Source organism: Puma concolor, chromosome E4 (genome assembly GCF_028749965.1).
Source record: "Puma concolor isolate L17-30 chromosome E4, mPumCon1.1.hap2, whole genome shotgun sequence".
NCBI classification, from domain to species: Eukaryota; Metazoa; Chordata; class Mammalia; order Carnivora; family Felidae; genus Puma; species Puma concolor.
Window position 1 is genome coordinate 15987094 of NC_141683.1, and position 19421 is coordinate 16006514.

Consider the following 19421-nt stretch of genomic DNA (forward strand, 5'->3'; position numbering starts at 1 on the left):
GGGGCTCTAGTCCTTAAACACTCCATAGACATCATTTAGATGTCTTATGTATACATATGGAACCAGCTTACCTATCTCACCGTGCAAAAATTTACTCTTTGGGACTAGCCAAAGTTCACAGCACCATTATTTATTGGAAAATTGTTGATTAAACCTAATTATGTCAAGGTAGAGGAGGATGAGAGCACCAGCAGTTTGACTGGCAAACCAGTGAATCAATTACTCACAGGGCGCTATGCCACGCAGAACGATTGGAGGGGAAAGTGCTGTATACATCACACGCGTGCGCCGTACTCAAATGCGTGCACATGTAGTAAGACAGCGGTTTTTAGCTTCGTGAAATGTTAAAGCACATTTAAATGGAACATCAAATTTCAGCCTTTGGCCAAAAAAAGTAAAATGCATCAACAAATTTGATAGAAAAAAATGTCTACTCTGTCAAAGAATTTTCCAACTTGAAAAATGATATGGATTTCAGAGTCACTTAAATTATCTTTCAATATCTGTTGGTAACCCTCTTCTAGCCTTTTACTTCCATCTTTAGATTTTTTAGAAACTACAACCCAAATATGTGAGCAATTATGCACAACTTCACATCGTCTAGTTCCTTTTTTCCTACTTTACCTACCTGGTAAAATCCAACCCGATTAAGCCCGTAGATTGCCTTTGCCCAGGTCGCACATTGAGGCTAAGTGGGCTGGGGTGGGGGTGGGGGTGGGAGCAAAAAACAAACAACAACAACAAAAATGAGCAGTCTGTCACTACAAATTCTTGGTCCTCATTTTCAAATGGGCACTCAGTAATGATGCCAATCCTACTGTATTTCTATAATAAGCTCCTTCTTCTATTCTCATTAAATATTTTCAATTTTTCCAAACAATCTAAATGCTAACCTCCCTTCCTCTTCCCACTCAGCTGAGGGGCTTATGTATTAGATTATCATAGACACCAGAGAAGAAACAGAATCTATCATATAGGATTTCTGTCACTATCTTACTAGCAAACATATATATTAATTGCATTTTTCTGAGCAATAGTGTTGTTATTAGGGGTTAAATGCATTAATGTTTGCCAAAACACTTAAAACTGTTTTTGGCGTAATCTAGGCATTTGACGTTAGTATTACCTTTATTTTTTACTTTTCTCTCTCTTTTTTTCCTTTTCTGTTTTTACCAAGCTTTCCTTATCCCCTCAAAGATAAAATCTTCAGAAGTCCTCTGGACCCCAATTCTTACTGCCTTTTCAGAGATGTGACGGGTAGCTTCTCTTCCTCTCAGTCATATTTATAACCTCTCTCTTCACTATAGTGATTCACAAAGTGTGGCCCCAGGACTAACATCGGCAGCATCACCTGGGACTTTGTTATGAATGCAACTTCTCCAGGCTTCCCACACGTGCTCACTCAGCAACTCCGGAGGCAGAGCTCGGCAATCCTTGGTTTTCATAAGCCCCCCTTACCTGACTCTGATGTGCCAAAGTTGGAGAACCGGTGCCCAGATGGATTTTCCCCAGAATCATTCAAAATCTATCAACTCCTGTTGTTAAACATAAGCAAGCAGCCTTAAACCCATTATTAAAAGCCTTCCTTTTATTTAAATTCCTTTCCAGCTATGGCTCCCTCTCTCTTCTTCTCAAACTTGCTTTTAGCAAGAAGTATTTATGGGTGTTGTACCCATTATTTCTTCACTTTATGTGGCTTCTGCTCACTTGCCTTGCAAAGGACACCAACAACTTCCATATTTACCTAGCTAAAGGACCCTTTACAATCCTGGTCTCGACTGCTCGACATCATTTTACACAGTAGATTTCTCATCATTTATTGAAATATTTCTTTGCTTCAATGACTCTTCCATTTTCCAACCAGATTCTCAGCCCCCCCTTTTTTTGGTGTCCTTACTCCTTCTGAAGCTTGTCTCTACATTTTGGAGAACCTCAGGATTTAGACCTGGAATCTTTCATTCTCTTTCTTTTTTTCTACATTCTTCCTCCAGGAAACTCATCAATTCCCACAGCACCAAATACCATATAGATGCTACTGACTCACCAGTCCATTTCCCACCTAGATATCCAAATGTGTGTGTGTTCACCAGGCACTTAGAAAGATGGACGTTTCTCACAGATGTCTCATAATCTCTAAATTGACCATATCCAAACCTGAACTCTTACTCCTGCATTCCCAGCATAAATAAATGACACCTCCAGACATGTAGTTAATCAAACTTGAGAATTTTTCTCAGCATTTTGTATTCTCTTCATGCCTCATATCTATGTTTATTGATCCATTTTCCAAACTATGTGTTAAATTCATCTGTCTTCTCCTATCTACTGTCCAATCCAAACCACTATAATCTCTTCTTACCTGGACAACCGCAACCCTTTTCTTTCTCACTGACCATCAGTCCATGCCACAAAGCAACCAGACATCATGTCCCTCTCCTCAGAATGCCTCAGCTGCTTTCCACTGCCCCTCTCCCAATCTCGTTTTGTCTCAGTCCCTCCTCATTTGCTGGGCTTTCAACTTTTGCTGTTATAATTAATATGATTTTTTAAAAAGTCCTGCGGCACTTGGGTGGTTTAGTTGGGTGAGTGTCTGACTCTTGGTTTCAGCTAAGGTCATGATCTCACAGTTTGTGGGTTCGAACCCTGCATTGGGCTCTGTGCTGACAGCATGGAGACTGCTTGGGATTCTCTGTCTCCCTCTCTCTCTGCACCTCCCCAGTCTTGCTCTCTCTCTCTCTCTCTCTCTCTCTCTCTCTCAAAAATGAATAAACATAAAAAAAGCCCATATGTCAACCTTTGAAGTAATTCCTGACAATAATGGTAGGATAAATCTCTCAAAACGGAACAACTGGATGAAAGGCTCTTAAAACATTATATACTCTTGTACCTTAAAGTCAAGCAGATGTTGATACAAAACTCTGCTACCTACCCTTCTTGAACTTTGAGGAAGTTATGTGTCCTCCTGGATCTTTCTTTTATGTCTTAACCTATGAAGTGAGAGAATAATATTTACCTTAGGAGAATATCAAAAATATTAAGTGTCTGATATTCTAGCTGTAATGCTTTTTAGCTGTGTAAACTTATACAAATCAGTTAACACCCGTCTGCTTCTGACTTCCTATAAATAAATGGTAATGAAATAACTATCTACTTTATGAGATAGCTGTAAGGATCATGTGAATCTATGTGTATGTAAAGTACACAGGACAGCACTTGATACATGGATTGCACTGTATAAGTGTTAGTTATCAGACATTTTTTAAGTGTATAGTATAATGCTTAACATATAATAATTTCTCAACAAAGAACAGTTATTTGTATGCTTCCAAAAAGGCTGTAAAAATATATACTTACACTAATAAGCACAGCACAAGAGTGTATGTTTCATTTCATCCTAGTTGAGTAAGTTTTAGAGCTAAAAACTTTGCAATTTTTCAAAATATATCAGAATATGGTTTTAATTTGATTTATTTGATTGCTAGAGACATTAAGTGTTTTCAGTGCTTATTGGTCATATATACCTCCTTTATGTCATTCCTAGCAAGTTTCATTGTCAGTTTTTCTATTGGAAGCCTCACATTTTACCCATTAATTAAAATATCTTTTTAGGGGTGCCTGGGTGGCTCTGTCGGTTGAGTGTCTGACTCTTGATTTTGGATCAGTTCACGATCCCAGGGTCATGGGATTGAAACCTGCGTCAGGTTCCATGCTGAGCATGGAGCCTGCTTGGGATTCATTCTCTCTCTCTCTCTCTCACTCTTGCTCTCTCTCCTCGTCATCGTCGTCCCCCTCCTCTACCCCTGTTCGTGCTCTCTCTCTCTCTCTCAAATAATAAAATAAAATTAAAAAGTGAAATAAAATTAAAAAAATGAAATAAAATAAAATAAAATATCTCTTTCCATATGAAGAATATTATACTTATGTTTGTCTTATATGTTGCAACCCTCATCACTTCTCATTTTTCTTTTCCTTTTTTTGCATTATGTGAAGATGAAAAAAACATTTTCTGTAGTAAATATAATATTGAAAAAACCTTTCATTAATTTTCTGTTGATAATTTGAAAAGGAAACCCATCATCTCCATTCAGGGTAGACTAATATTTGTTTATATTAGATATACCATATTGATAATATGTAATGCAGATTCTCTGAATTAGCAATTCTAAATCTGAAGTAAAATCAAATCAGAAACTAGGGACAGAAATTTACAAATTATACCAGCTTGAGGCGCCTGGGTGGCTCAGTTGGTTAAGCATCTGACTCTTGATTTCTGCACAGGTTATGATCTCATGGCTCTTATGAGATTGAGCCCTGCATCAGGCTCTATGCTGACAGTACAGATCCTGCTTGGGATTCTCTCTCCCTCTCTCTCTGCTTTTTCCTGCCCCCTCTCAAAATAAATAAACTTTAAACAAAATCTAAAAAAAAAAATACCAGCCTCTCCCAAGATTCTGAAGGATATTCCCAAGGAGGATAATACACCTCCTCCCCGGATTGAAACCAGTACAGTATATTATTGGGTGTTACTAAAGGGCATGTCAGTCATGTGAATGGTGTACAGAGAAAATAAAATTGGAGAGCCACTGACCAATTGTTATTTATTTTTATATACCCAATCTGTAAAAAAAACTAAGGAAAAAGTCTCAGCTATCAATACAGTTTTGTTAATTTCTCTTTTAGAAACTTTCTTTTTTCTTTGTAATTTCCTTTCCTTTCCTTTCCAAGTTCTTTTAGGTCTTATTAGTAGCACAAAACTGGTGATTTAAAAATTATACAGGTTTCCTGAATTAAGTCTGACCCAGAGCGTATTAGTCAGTAGTTGGAGTTCTGTGCTCTTTTCTTACATTACCTTACATTAGTTATTTATATTTTAATGTCCAAAGCCACATTGTTTTAGGCATATCTCTAAAATAGAATTAGTTTGATTAAGTTTTATATTCAATTTGAAATTGAATTAAGTTTAACTCATTCACATTTATTTTTATAATTTATGTAACGGCTCTTACTTCTGCCATTATATATCATGCTTTCCGGTTTTATTTGTTATTTTTTAATGACTTTTCAAACTATTCTTTTATTTTTTTGTTCTTGCCTGTGTGGACTAAGAATTCTTTAACTTTTTTTTTTCCCCATCAAGGGGTTTTAAAGTTATATCTGCTGTTCACAATTGTGAAATGAACACACAAGGATGCATGTAGGAAGTTATCTTCAAGATTATGGAGCATTTAATGGTAAAGAGAAAAGGGTGCTAGAAAGTGAGAACAGAGGCGTAAGAAAGTAGAGAGTGAAGGCTGGATTTGGTGTAAATATGAGGGGTGTGGAGTTTGGACAGTGATGGCTGCTTTGCCAGTTGGTTGAGATAATAACGTATCAAGAGAGGAAGATCAGTTTTGTTATTGATCTTAAATAATCCCCCTTTTGCATTTCTGAGGTGACTTTTGGTGAGATTTTAATGTTTACTTTTGGTTGTTAAAGTGATATTTCTTTGCATGAAACAATGCTGATTACTGGATGCACAAGGCAATTTAGCTTTACTGGTTCACATACGGTTCTTTACCAATTAAGTTATAAAATGTGTTCATCACTTTTCATGTATTTCTTGCTATTATATAGCCAACTCTTTTATTCGTGGATCCTTCTTCAGCTTGGAAAGTTTGCTGTTGTATATGTCCCTATTACTTCTGGTAAAAAATGCCAGCTTTCAATATTGTGTGTCTCTTCCAAGTTGGTCCTCCTATTTGAGAAGTCCAGACACACAGCTTTGTAGAGTCAAATCAATCTATGTTCAAATTCCAGCCCTGTCACTTGTTAGTGGTATGATCCAGGCACATTAAATAACATATCCCTATATCAGAGTTTCCTCACATATAAACTGGGTATAAAAACTTCTGTGTTATGGAAGTGTTGTAAAGATAAAACATGAATTACTTATATAGAATATTTTGCTCTGGTACATAGTGAATGTTCAACAAATTAATCATTATCTTTATATTACTTGGTCTCTGAATTCTAAGTTATTGCTTCATAATTATTTCCCTTTTCATATTCTGAGTTTTTGTTATTGATTCTGCTTTCTGAGCCTTCTAAGGTGATCTTAAAATTTTTCTATTTCAATCTTTGATATGATTTGCATTTATTTCTCCTCTCATCCAGCTCACCTTGTCTTCTGCCTACCTCTCAGTATTCTCAGTTTTCATCACTGTTGTTTACCACTTATCTTCCATCTTTGGTTTAATGGACTCCAAGTTCTTTTATGTATTATTAGTAGCATAAAAATTATACAGGTTTCCTGAATTAAGTCTGCCCCAGATCATAATAGTCTGTAGTTGGAGTTCTGTGCTCTCTTCTTCCTCTTGAGTCACAGATGTTCTTCTCGTTGGCTAAATGCACCCTGACCTCCATGTCCATGCCTCACTTGCCCCAACCCTAAATGTACCTTCAGATTGAGTGTTTGCTCAGGAAAATTCAATCATTTTCAAGTCACCCAAGTAGGCACTTAATTTTTGTCAATAAAAACCTTCGCTGGGATTTTGCCAGGTCAATTGAGGTAAAATTGCTCTAGACTCACGGCAATAAGCAAATCTCAACATGCTTCTTCCCAGTATTTGGTAAAGAAGAAGGGCTGATGCTGTGGGCATTTTGTACCCAGCTGGGGATTCGGTTTGCCCTGGGCTATCCTTCAAGTAGTCAATTTGTCTTGGCCTTGTATCCTTCCAGGTATTTCTAAATCTTTGGTCATTTCATTGGTATTCTTATAAGGCTGTGATTCTCAACCATGGGTGCCACTGAGCTGCCCAGGGAGCTTTAAAAACTACTGATGCCCAGACTCCACCTGCAAAGAGTCTGATTTTTTGTTTGCTTAGAACACAGGCTGGACATTGATATCTTTAAAGTGTCTATAGGAAATTCTGTTGTACACCCAGTACTGGGGAACACTGTTAAGGGGAGGACTGAGATCAAGTCTCAATTTTACCCAGACATGCTTATGGCAACTTCTATCTCCCAACTGAAACTTGAAAATATAGGACTCAAAAAAGGCAAATGTCTAGATAAAGATGATAAAGTATTAAAATTAAGTAGGTAAAATTAACAAAGGAAAATCACAGGACAACAAAACTTAAGTGCCAAGCATTGGGAAGAAGTGGGAAATGACAGTCACGCTGACAAAATGCAGAAAGCAAGAGAGAGAGGGAAAAAATGAATATTAACTAGGAGAACTGGAAGAATAGAATAGTGGGACAGAATATTTACCATTCATGAATTTGGCTACCAGAGGATTAAATGAGATAAATCCCAGTAGTGGTAGAGAGTCCAAGGGTTAACAGCCCCACTCAGGAGCAAATGGGCCCCTTTGGGCCACCAGGTCTGGATTCTGTGCCCTCCGAAGGCCAGGGTTCAGAGCAGGGAGTTCTTGAAAGTTCATATCCTCAGATGGAGCCTCAGGGTAGAAAGCCCTGCAGTTATCACTCCAGTGTATCTTTAGACTTGTTGCAAAGGGCTCCAATTAACTCTGGTAGCTTTTGCTGATTTTCCCTCCAGCCCTGTTAACATGCGAAGTTGCTTCCCAGAGAGACAGCCCTGGCATTTCCCTTCAAACCCAGGGCTGTTCAGAAAGTGACTTCACAATTTGATTTGAAATTATGTCAAGAATGAGTGGATTCAAGAATTTGCACATATACAATATTTTTTTTCTTTTTTTCCTTATGATATTAAACATATAAACTTGATTATCAGCATAATTAGTCTAGCATCTGGCATTAGTGTTAGGGCTATAATTGGTACACCGAAACTATTTTCTCAATTTTGTTGCTGCGTTGCATTGAGCTAAAGCCTAAGAGTTACATATTCTTTCTTTAGAATAATAAATACTAAAAATTAATAATATTTATTATACACTGTATTTTAGTGGAAGAACCAATAATAATCATCTTTCAGATTACCCAAATAAATCTAAATTTGTGTAGAAAAATAAATGAAAGGCATTTTAATTTATGATGCAACTAATAATATACCTTTTGCTACTAAAATTGGTTCAGTCCTCAGATGCAGTAGACTCTAGTCTTCTACCTAAAGAAATTGGGTAGCATAATGAAGATCTGTCTCTCATTTTTCTTTCTTTTCTGTAGCTGGTAGTAATAATGAGTGATTTTCAGCTCTGTTGGTCATAAAGTGATTCCTGGTTGCTTATAAAATGCACATTGTTGAGTCCTTCCCCAACGCCCACAAGAGTCTGTATATGGGGTTAGATTTTATCAATCTGCATTTGACTGAGTGTTCCAGTTGGTTCCCTTGAAGAAGGTCTATAGACCACATATTGTAGAACATGAGACAGGGGAGTGGCCAGGAGAGAAGGGGTCATTTTCACCTGCTGGGCTTGAATTCATCCCAGCTTTGTTTTCACCTGCTCCTTGTCTCAACTACATTAGTTTTGCAGGCAGAATATTGCTAAGGGCAAGTGGAGAAATAGAGGTAGTGTAAGTAGGGCCTCTTGCTCTTAAGGGAAGTGCTTTTGAATGTTGCCCAAGGAGAAGAAGTGAACATTACTTGAGATGTTGGTAAAATGAAGATTCTGATTCAGTAGATATGAAGATGGATGTGAGATTCTGCATTTCAAACAAGTCCAAACCTACCATCCCTAACCCCATATGCCCAGTAGAAGTCAGGGAGCTCACTATTTATATAAGAAATAAAAAAAAACAAGTGCTGAATTTCAGGATGCCCATTGGGTTCAGTGATAAAAGATCCCAGTGCAATTCAACAAATGAAATAGAATTTCATCTGCATGTATTTAGATTACAAACATTTAACTATACATAAAAAAAAAACACACACACAAAACCAACCAACCAACCAACCAACCAACCAACCAACCAACAATAAAACCTTTTAAAATAACGGCACAGACAAAAGATGCTATCCAATTCTGAAATTGTCAATATCTGCTACCCAGGAAGAATGTGCAAATAATTGTATGGTTTCCCAATCATTGACAAAAAATAAATAAAACTCATTTTGGGGGTATAAAAAGGAATGAAGAATCAAGAGCCCTAGAGAATCTTTGATTAATGAAAAGTTAGAGGCATACACAAAATCAAATGTACTGTACTTTATGGACCATACAAGGAGTTGTCAAGGGGACTTTAAATCATAAGTGATTTTGCCTTATGCCTGACTTTGGAACTTAAGCTCAGCCATTAGTCCATTAATAAGTGAGATGCTATTCTTTATGTGTATGTGCATGTATGTATGCGTATATGTATACATATATGTATATGTATACATATATTGTATATATCATATATAATATAAGCTATTATCATACTTACCAGAGAAGCCAGCAGAGAGATGACTATAGTAAAAACTGTGATTTTTTTTCTACTCAGCTGGGAACTCTTGACTCAACAGTTGTTAAAACTCCCTAGGGGTGCCCTTTGTGCACCCAGCTTATATTTTCATTAAACAATAAGTTCCTCAGGACAAGTATCATACTTTATATTTATTTTAAGTCTTGCTCAGCACCTTGCTTAAGGTAGATGATCAATACACTTTTCTTAAAGTGATGAAGAAATAGACAAATGAACAGATGCAGCTTCCTGCTAACACATTTCTAGTTAATGAAATGTTAATATTATTTTATCCTGCTGAGTTGAGTATTGAACTACTGATTTTTACTAGTCTCATCAGTGTTATAGTTCTCTAATTTTATGAAATAATGTGCAGAACTATCACAACTTAAACATATATTTGGAACTTAATATGCTTATTCCCAATGGAAAAAAAAATGTTGGTAGGGTAAATAGAATCTAAAAATTAGTTCCCAAACTTGCACCTCATAATGGAACTCAAGTGCTATAATTTGCAATTAAAAATAATGGAAGCCAATACTGCTATATTGCTGATAATTACACAGAACAGAAAATATTCATTTATTAAAAACAAAAGCATTATCTACTCTGTTCCGGGCTAGTGCTAGATCCTACCTTTACAATCTGCTTTTATTGTTGTTTTTTCTAATATTTTTTATTGTGCATAACAAATAATTTGCTTTTATACCATTAAAATATGGTCCAAGAACTTTCTCTAAAGTATAATATTATATTTTAAAAAATCACAAAGTTTTATGGGGAAACACAGTGGAGATGAGTTTTCATTTTTATTTAATTTTACTGAAAGGATCCAAATAACAGTGACTTAGACAAGATTAAGTTTTTCTTTTTCTGGTAATAGATGTTCAAGTTTAGTCAATGTAGGAGTGGGATGTTCACAGTGCCAGGGACCCATACACTTCATCTTTTTGCTATGCCACACTAGGGACAAGACTACTTGCCTCATGGTCCAAGATGGCTGCCTGAGCTTCAACAATCCAGTCTGGTTTCCATCCAGCAGGAAAGTGGAATGGTTGAAAAAGGATATGCACATTCACTGCAAAGACATATTTCAGAAGTTGTTCCTCTATCTCTCTATACTTGTGTGTTTAGTAGGTATAGCCATGTGACTATGAACTTAAGTCTATGAATTTAAAAAGTCTGTGAACTAAGTTCATAGTCACATAGCTATACTTAGCTGCTGAGAAACGTTGTCCTTATTCACAGTAGCCATTTGTCCACCCATCTTTCTGTTTTACTGTGGAAGAAAAGGAGAATATATAATAAGGGGGCACTTAGTGGTCTGTGCCTCAACAGGCAAACTTCAGAAGTAAATTTTAAAAATTCATTTTGATGGTATTATTAAAAGATGAATTTTGAAGAAGTCTTTGCCATTTTTATAGTACCCCATAAATTAACATTCCATATTTGTAGTTTATTACAAACTATTTCTTTAAATGTAAATCTTGGTCTGAAATGGTATGAAAAAATTCACAGGACAAAAATATGGCCTATGACATAAATAGTAAAAATAGAAATGATGTAATGTTCCTGCTTAGCTAATGTAGAAGAATTTCATTAGGTAATGCAGTGTTGATGAGTTAATAGCTTTGTCTAACTCTCCTGAATACATAATGTGCCTGAACGAGTTGTCCATTGTGAAATCTGCAGATAGCCCTTTTTACAAGTTATCCATTTTCTTTTATGCAGTAAGAATCTGCAGTGCAGGATGTGGATTTCTTTTTGTTACGTGTTGTACCATGGTTAAAAATGAGGGTGGCAAATAAATTTTGCTGTATAGTGGTAGTCAAGTAGGAATATCTATAATACTATAGTAGTTGATGCAAACACTTCAAGGTTACCAATAAGATCTGATAAGGAAAAGGAACAGTCACTCCCAATTTTTCTGTTTTCTGACTTGTGACCATTTTATATTTGTATTGCATTTGGAACTAAGAAAATATATCTGCGCACGCACACACACACACACACACACACACACACACACACACACACACCCATGCCCAATGTTTTACTCAAAAGCACACATGTATGCACACACACTGATTCAGGGTCTGAATCAAATCAGTTCTTTTCATAAGGGAATATTATAGGCCTACACACTTGCTCATTTTGGAGGATAAATATGCTACTTTCTGTTTGAACACAGTAGGATTTAGCAATAAATTTGAACCTTTTAACAAATTTTAAGGTGTAATTGTAAATAATTTGCTATAAAAAGTGTGCTACTTTTAGTGACATCATTTCAATCCGTCTTCTTTCTTCTTGCAGGACTGGGGCTTGGGTTGAATAGCAAGAACGATAATCTTGGAGTCAGAAGACATAGGTTCCAAACTCTGCTCTGCTGTAGGGTTTGAGCAACACCTTCCAGACTCTGCCTTACAGCAGCCCCATCTGTATAATGGGGTAATAGTATAGGAGGTTCTTAGCAAGGACCTGGGACACTGATCAATAAGGGGTGACTTTCATTTCTTTTTCTTTTCCTCCTGTCTTCTTGCCTGCCTCCCTACTTACTCACATCCAATAGTTTCTTTGAGGGTTCTTCTAATGATTCCACTATCACCCCTTGAGGTTAGATGAAGAGTTAATGACTGGATGGCTTCAAACCTATTGCAGAATTACAATGGAAATGACGGAGACAAAGGCATTGATTAAAAATTAGGTTAGATGTAAGCCTTCTGAGAGAATCTTAACTGGATAATACTTTGAGGTCAATTAAAATCCCTGTTTGAACCATTCTCAAAGACTGGAATTAGACCCTATATTTTATAAAGAAAAATAAAAGAATGAAATTTGTTTCCTATTTGTAAACATCAAAATATGTTTAGTTTTCTTTATCCCAGGTATATGATTTTCTGTAATTTCTACTACAAGTTTTAAACAAAATCAGAAAAACCGTTTAAAGGAAATTAAACATTAAGAATTAGTTTTAGAGTGTTTAGAGGATTACCTTAGGTTTGAGGTAAAGGTGTTTACTATTCCACTTTTTGGTTGAAATGAAAACTGAATTTCATTTTATAAATATTAGAGATCCTAATTTTCATTTAAAATAGTTCCAAAAACCGCAACAACAACAAATTGCCACCTTCTATGCTATTAAGAACCAGAGGAGAAGCATCCTGGGTGTGTTTCCAGATCTCTGTTAGACCATTAAATTTTCATCCATATTTAACAAATGTCATTATTCAGTTTCATGGGGTCACTGTGTCAAAATGTCTGTGTTAGACCTTTAATTTATTTTCAGAGGTTCCTTTAAGTGGGCAGAAAGCATGGCATGTTGGATGGATTTACTCTCTTTAATCCATCCACCAGGGTGGTTTGCAGCTCAAAACTTATTCTGGGGTGTATACTCAAAAATCAGAATTTATCAGCACGGCAGCCTAAGCCTACACCAGAAAAGTCTCCCTGTCTTCTGCTTCCCTTCTTCTGGCTGGTTCTCTTTTAAAAGGTGGGTTCTTCCATTATGTCTCCAGGTAGCGGTAGCAGCCGTGCCTGTGTGGTATCCCTCACCAGATGGCCCTCTTAATAAATGCCTTTCTCTTGCCCACCCTCACTTCCTTGATCCAAATGTGAAATGCCAGCAAATAAATAAGAGCATTGTACTCTGATGAGTTCTCTTGAGATGAAGAGAAGCCCTGGGGAGAAGAAGCTAGAAACAGCTCTTCTGTTTGCTGGACTGCTCCTAATTACTGGCTAGTAGGTAAAAGACACTGTTTAGATAATACAGAATTTAAAGGGAGATCCAGGGAGGGAGGGAAGGGGGGAGAGAGAGAGGGAAAGAAGGAGGGTGCATATATTATGTCAAATGCCTTTGCTAACGTGAACATACTCTTGGGTTGTTAGAGTCCATTTGAAATATTGTGCGTGATCTTTGTGAGGGACCACAGACTTCGGTCTCAGGGTAGGCGATTGCTGTGTGCAGATTTCACTGCCAGGCTAAAAGTGCAACACAAATGAGTGGGTAATGAGAGCAGAACAGCCAGTTCTTTAATTGAATTAAAAGCTGGGTGACATCAATGCAGACACCTGTCCAATTACAGACAGGCCAAGGTGTTTACCATTGCTGTACAAGCGATTCGAAGATGACAGAAATCTTTCCGCCCACAGATTAACATAATGAAGGAGAACAGATTACCGTGGATGGCGGCCAAACACCTAGGTTGGCAGCTGGGGGTGGGGTGGGAGAGGGAGGAGGAGTCCGCTCAAGTATGTAAATAGAAACAGCCTTTTTTCTTTCTTCTCAGAAATGTGTTGGGCTTTACAAAGGATGCCATTTTGCTTTGTGTCTCAGGTTCGGTTTCCGGGCAGAGCATTTATACTTGTCTGCATTTAGTCAGAGGAGTTAATCATAAAATTCCAACGTCACAGCTGGCTCCTCTGTTGTCTTCCTGCTTCTCGGCACACAGAGTTCTATTAGAGACTCAAAAGCTCTCACAGCTGGTGTCAGCTCCACAATGATTTTCTCTCAGGTAGCCAGGCTGCCTCCAATTACTGATATTTCTCTTTGGCTCCTTTGAAACTTGAGGCTAGAGCAAAGGAAAGACAGTGTTGGAAATAATTATCATCAGTCAAAAGAAACAATGTCTGTTACTTTGCAGACTCCCTGGAAAGGGTAGAATGGGAATGGGGTCTCTTAGAGTGAGGGAGACAGCTGAGTGGTGCTAAGCAGATGGAAAGTCTTCGTTTTTCCATCGAGCATCGAGTGCCCGCTTTGGTAAACCATCCTAAGAGCTTCAGGAAAATAGGACAAGTAAAGACGTAAAAGGACATATCCTTTGCATTCAAAGAGTGTCCTAAACCACTTTGAAGGACTTTTAAATTTCAGCATCCTCCAGGATAAGGCTCTTACCCTCTGCTGGGTGGAAACCCTCAGAACACAGACTTTGGAGCCATAGACACCAGGACTCTTAAACTTCCTACTGTGATGTGCTTTCCTTCTGGAAATGAAGTCCCTGTCCCTAGTCTTTCAGCCTGGGCTTTCTGCATGCACCAAGGCCCACAGGACTGCAATTCAAAGGGAATATACTTGCTTTACTTCAAACTCCCTTGGTGTGGCATGTCAAGATTTCTCAATGTTAAGCATTAATGCAAAATGCATTATCGCTTAGCAGTGAGAGGTCTGGTCCTGCTGGTGCCAATGATTTTAATCTGGATACCAACACTCCTGTGTTTCATGGGATACTAACACTTTTAAGACATCAATAATGCTTACTTTATGCTTATTGAATGTTTTTTCAGCTCATCCTCTTCCATTATCAAAAGGGACTGGCAGGTTTCCTGACATGGTTGGGACCATTTTCTGATTTCACAGAGTTTTGTGGCTGAAAGGAAATTTGAGAGGTCATTTGGCTAGCCTAGAGGGTTGGGGCAGTCTTAAAATCAAAGGAAAAAAAGACTTCTCTGTGATGTCTCAAAGAAAGAGAGCCCATCTTAAAATTTCTCACTGTCGGGATATACTTCTTTATTTTAAACATCCCAGGTGTCATAAAGGGAGATTACCCCCACTTTCTCTCATTGGGTTTTCTATGGACGCAGAATATGCCACATTTTTCTATCTAGGATTCATTTATAAATAAGTCACATTGTATATTTTTTAGTATGCTTTTTAATATAATACTGAAACATAGTTTCAGTGATTATCCTTTTTTCTCTTTGTCATTAATTAAATGATAGACAAAGGTCTATCACATTGGACCAGGAAATCCAGATCTATAGATGCTCTTGTCCACTTATCATATATACAAGCACTCTTCTTTATGAATTATTCTGTATTACTGTTATCATTAGGAGCCTACAAGATCTAATATTTTCTTGGATTAGAAACTATAGAGATCAGATGTATTCTTTACTACCTTTCCCAGTGGCATAGACAAGAAATGATAAATACTTTTTGGTGATGATATACTATCATGGCAGTACTATCCTTTTTTTCTGGAGAGTGTATAATAAGTAAGACTCTGACACTTAAAGTAAGGCCATTAGGCCAATCACTCAATGACCTTTATGCATATATCCAAGAAAGGCTATCTTACATAGTATTGGAGAGAATATAATTACCCTCTTTGGTAACAGCAGAATTTCTTACACCATCAATTTTAATCCATCTTCATAAACTCTCTATACTAAGAAACAAGATGTAAACCACATGTCCTAGACACTAGGATGACTTTGTTCTGAATTAGGGAAGATGGCTAGGTTGACCAACCCCCTCTCTGACCCCAAGCACTAACTGTAACAAGGAGATAAAAAGTGCTGAATCATTACATTACTCTTCTTATGGAAGTAGATAATACTGATCTGTATTTAGGTGAAAATTATTATGGGGGCACCTGGTGGCTTTGTCAGTTAAGCATCTGACTCCTGATTTCAGTTCAGGTCATGATCTCAGGGTTTGGTTCTCAGTTTGTGAGTTTGAGCCTTGAGTCAAACTCTGTGCTGTCAGTGTGGAGCCTGCTTGGGTTTCTCTGTCTCTCCCTCTCTCTGCCCCTTCCCTGCTTGTGCACATTCTCTCTCTCTCTCTCTCTATCTCTCTCTCTCTCTCTCTCATAAATAAATAAATAAATAAATAAATAAATAAATAAATAAACAAACAAACAAACAAACAAATATTCTGATGTTTTGACAGACTTTGAGACAAAACATTATGAGCAAGATCCTCATTGGATATAGGAAAGAAATGGTACCTTGGCCTCAGAAAGTACAGCACAGTTTTTGAAAGTGACGATTTACAAACCATCCAAAACTTTCCACCTGGGATTTGAAGTTGGCAAGAACCAAAACATCACCTTTTGCCTTTTTTTCTTCTTTTTTCCTATTTTGCAGCTCTCATTCCTCAGTGTTTGTTATGGTTTCACCTGCCTTGAAATGGGAAATGTGAGCACTTTGATGAATGGCCTGAAAGATGATCTAGTTTCTCTCCAGCATCTTTCTCTAAGAATCTTAGGATATTTCTACGAAATACAATTTGGCCAACTTCTCTATCAGAGCACAAGGCTGAAGAAAGCAAGTTTTATGAGTAGAGTATTTCCTGTTTTTTAAACTCCTTAAGGTTTAAGAATGGGGGTGGCAGGACTTAGCAAAGGAATTTCATAATACACATATACATTCAAAGTAACTCCTTTAGTGAAGGCAAAAAAGGTTAAACAAAATACTGAAGACCATTTAGTGAATGTGATATCGTTTAGTATCTGGTTTGACATGATCCTTCTTAAAGTCCATGTTAATGCCTTTCTTGCTAAGTTGATGCAACTGTCATAATTCCAACACTGTACTTCAGCCATGATTTGGAAAGAAATAATGTCTCAGGATAAGGCATTGTGTAAGGCCAGTCTTCAAAATTGTAAAATAACGGAATTGCTTTTATAATGCTTCTCAGTGATGACATTACCTGGTTGTATCATGCATCCCCATACTAAAGATTTCAGAGCACCAGCTTGATACAACCACTGGATCTCTTTGGACACAGCATTCCTTTGCCCCAGCTAAATCATTACCATCCATAAGAGGGAATGCTTTTCACATAGGTCACATAGCTTAAGTGATGAACAAGGGAAGCTAGTCTCATATCCCAACATGTTTTTCTTATTTGCTGTAGGAATAAAAGTCTCATTCTCTGGGGGATGATTCATTTCTTGTTAGAATGGCATTATACTAATTCAGACACACAAGTTGTCTTATTTAGACTCTCACAATAGACTCAAACTTGGCAATAAGAAGACGTGACAAATGCTAATTTTTTTGAAAAGATAAAACAGCCAGAACATATCTTACCTTAGTTTTGAGTCCGGAGTTTTGGGATAATGCTGAAACATTGAGAAATGGGAAAGTGAAGCTTAGGGAAGAGTGTAGACTGTCAGGTTCGGATCGGAGCATGAGGAGAATGAAATGCTAGTGGGACGTCCAGGTGGGATATATGACCTGGAGATAGAGGTGCAGAAGCAGAGCTGGGGGAGAGAGGTGAAGTCTGCAGATATAAATGAGAGATAGGACTTGATGAGCTAACAAAGGTAAGTGCTCAGGAGAAGAGAGAAGCCTGAAGGCCCGACTTTGTAAACCAAAAGCCATTTATAGGGCTGCAAAAGGAAGATGAGCCAATCAGGTCAAGGGAAGAAAGGAGCTCTCAGAGGCTGAGGAGAACAACTCAGGAAAATTCAATGGCACAAAGGAAGCTGACGGAGTCAAAGTCCAGTGAGTGAGGAAGATAAGGATTTGATCTGATATTTAGAGATCACCAGTCATCTTGGAAGATAAAAATCAGTATTTAGTAGGAGGAAACTGGGTTGCACAGTGCACACAGGAAACTGCTAGAACTCTCTCCTTACATATATTCCTAAACTCATTTAATCTTGTTAGTAACACTTTGAGGTAAGTTCTATTATCTCCATTTCACAGATGAGAACTGAGGCCTCTCCTTCAAGATAGGTATAGTTATTACCTGTTTATAGGTAAGGAAACTAAGGCACAGAGATCTGAACAACTTGCCCAAGCCCATACAAGAAATCAATAGCAGAACGGGCATTTGGGCCCTGGCAATCTGGCCTGAGTGTCTGTTCTCTTGACCACTCTACCACCATGTGATGAGGACGTGTAGATGGTGATGTATACTTTCTTTAAGACATTTAGTGGAAGGAAACATGACTTCTTCAAAGAAAGTGAACTTGGAATACAGGTCATGGTCTGGGAAATTCAAGAGGAAGTCACAGTCATTGCAGCAGAAGGGGAAGAGAGCAGAAGGTTACCGTATGAGGCGGAGTCAAGATAGAGGGAGCTGAATTTGGCATGAGGTAGTCGCACGTGTATGCGTATTGGTTCACTGGCTTGCAGTCTTCTTCCTCCATGAGTTAAGATGATGGCACCAAGGGCAGCAGAGAGGGCTCGGTGGCCCAGGATGATGGCTGGGGAGCTGCTGGAATGAAGACTGGAAGGCATCACTAAAGTGTGAGGTGCCAAAGCAGACAATGGCTATGGGCTTTGTTTCATTCTGCTCTTTGCTCTTTTGATTTTTAAAAATTTTCTAGGGAGAGGAAATAAGAAAACATATACATTAAATTTTGTTTGAATGATGCAAGCTGTTGCCACTATTGGCACATTTAAACAATATACATTCTGTGGCAGGCTATTGATGGTTTACACAATAAAAGGATACCACGCTGGGACCATCTTTACATAAGAATGATGAAAACCTATGTAGTTAGGATTAAAGACGACTCTGAAAAATGTCCACCATGAAAAACAATGGTGAGCAAATACACAAATTGTATTTTTGATACTTCTTTAATTCCCAGGATTAAGTACATAAAGAACTTCTGTCTTGGTTATGAACATCAGTAAACAAAATGTGCTTTCATTTCTATAGGTACTTTTAATTGCTGAACAAATCTTATCTATTCACCACCAAGCCCGGATAATTCAACAGTTCCATGTGTACCACTTCTGTTTAAGACAGGTGTCTTAATTAAATAAACTAATAATTTTGCAAGTAGAAGCACAAAAGCATAATTATCTAATTTGCTAATTGTTCGACTATGTTGATTTGCATCTTTGTTAGTTGCAACATGAACAAATAGTTCGTATCCGTGTATCCTACCGTTAAAGTAATGAAGCCACTCTTGGGAGTAGCATTTCCTAAAGTGTGTTAATAGATGCCGTGTAAAAAGGACTGTAGTTGAATAGGCTGAAAAATGCTGGGTTAGAGAAAATTGAAGAGTTTCATTCTGCAGGAGGTCTAGAATCCTAGAATGGGATAATATGCATCTTAACTATCAAATACCCTGTGCTCTGCTTTACGAACTATATTTGGAAATCCATTTTTAAAGAGGAACATCTCAGGGCACTAATGTTCTGAGGCGCACATTTGGGAAAATGCTGTTTTGAGTTGTTTTAACAATAAATTGGTGTCACAATTTTTTTTCACTCGTCATTCCATTCTGTAATCAGCACACAGGCAGGAAAATGCATTAAAGAGGCATATGTTTTTGTTTGTATCTGTGTCTCTACATATATTTCTCTCTCTCTCTCTCCTTCTCTCTCTCTCTC

The 19421-nt window shown here is 37.5% G+C and overlaps 1 protein-coding gene across 3 annotated transcripts in view; it reads left to right on the forward strand.

Annotated features, from left to right (window-relative positions):
* The window catches only part of USH2A (usherin), a 734839-nt gene that overhangs the window by 318423 nt on the left and 396995 nt on the right, over nt 1-19421 (forward strand). The gene's annotated exons all lie outside the window — the stretch shown is intronic.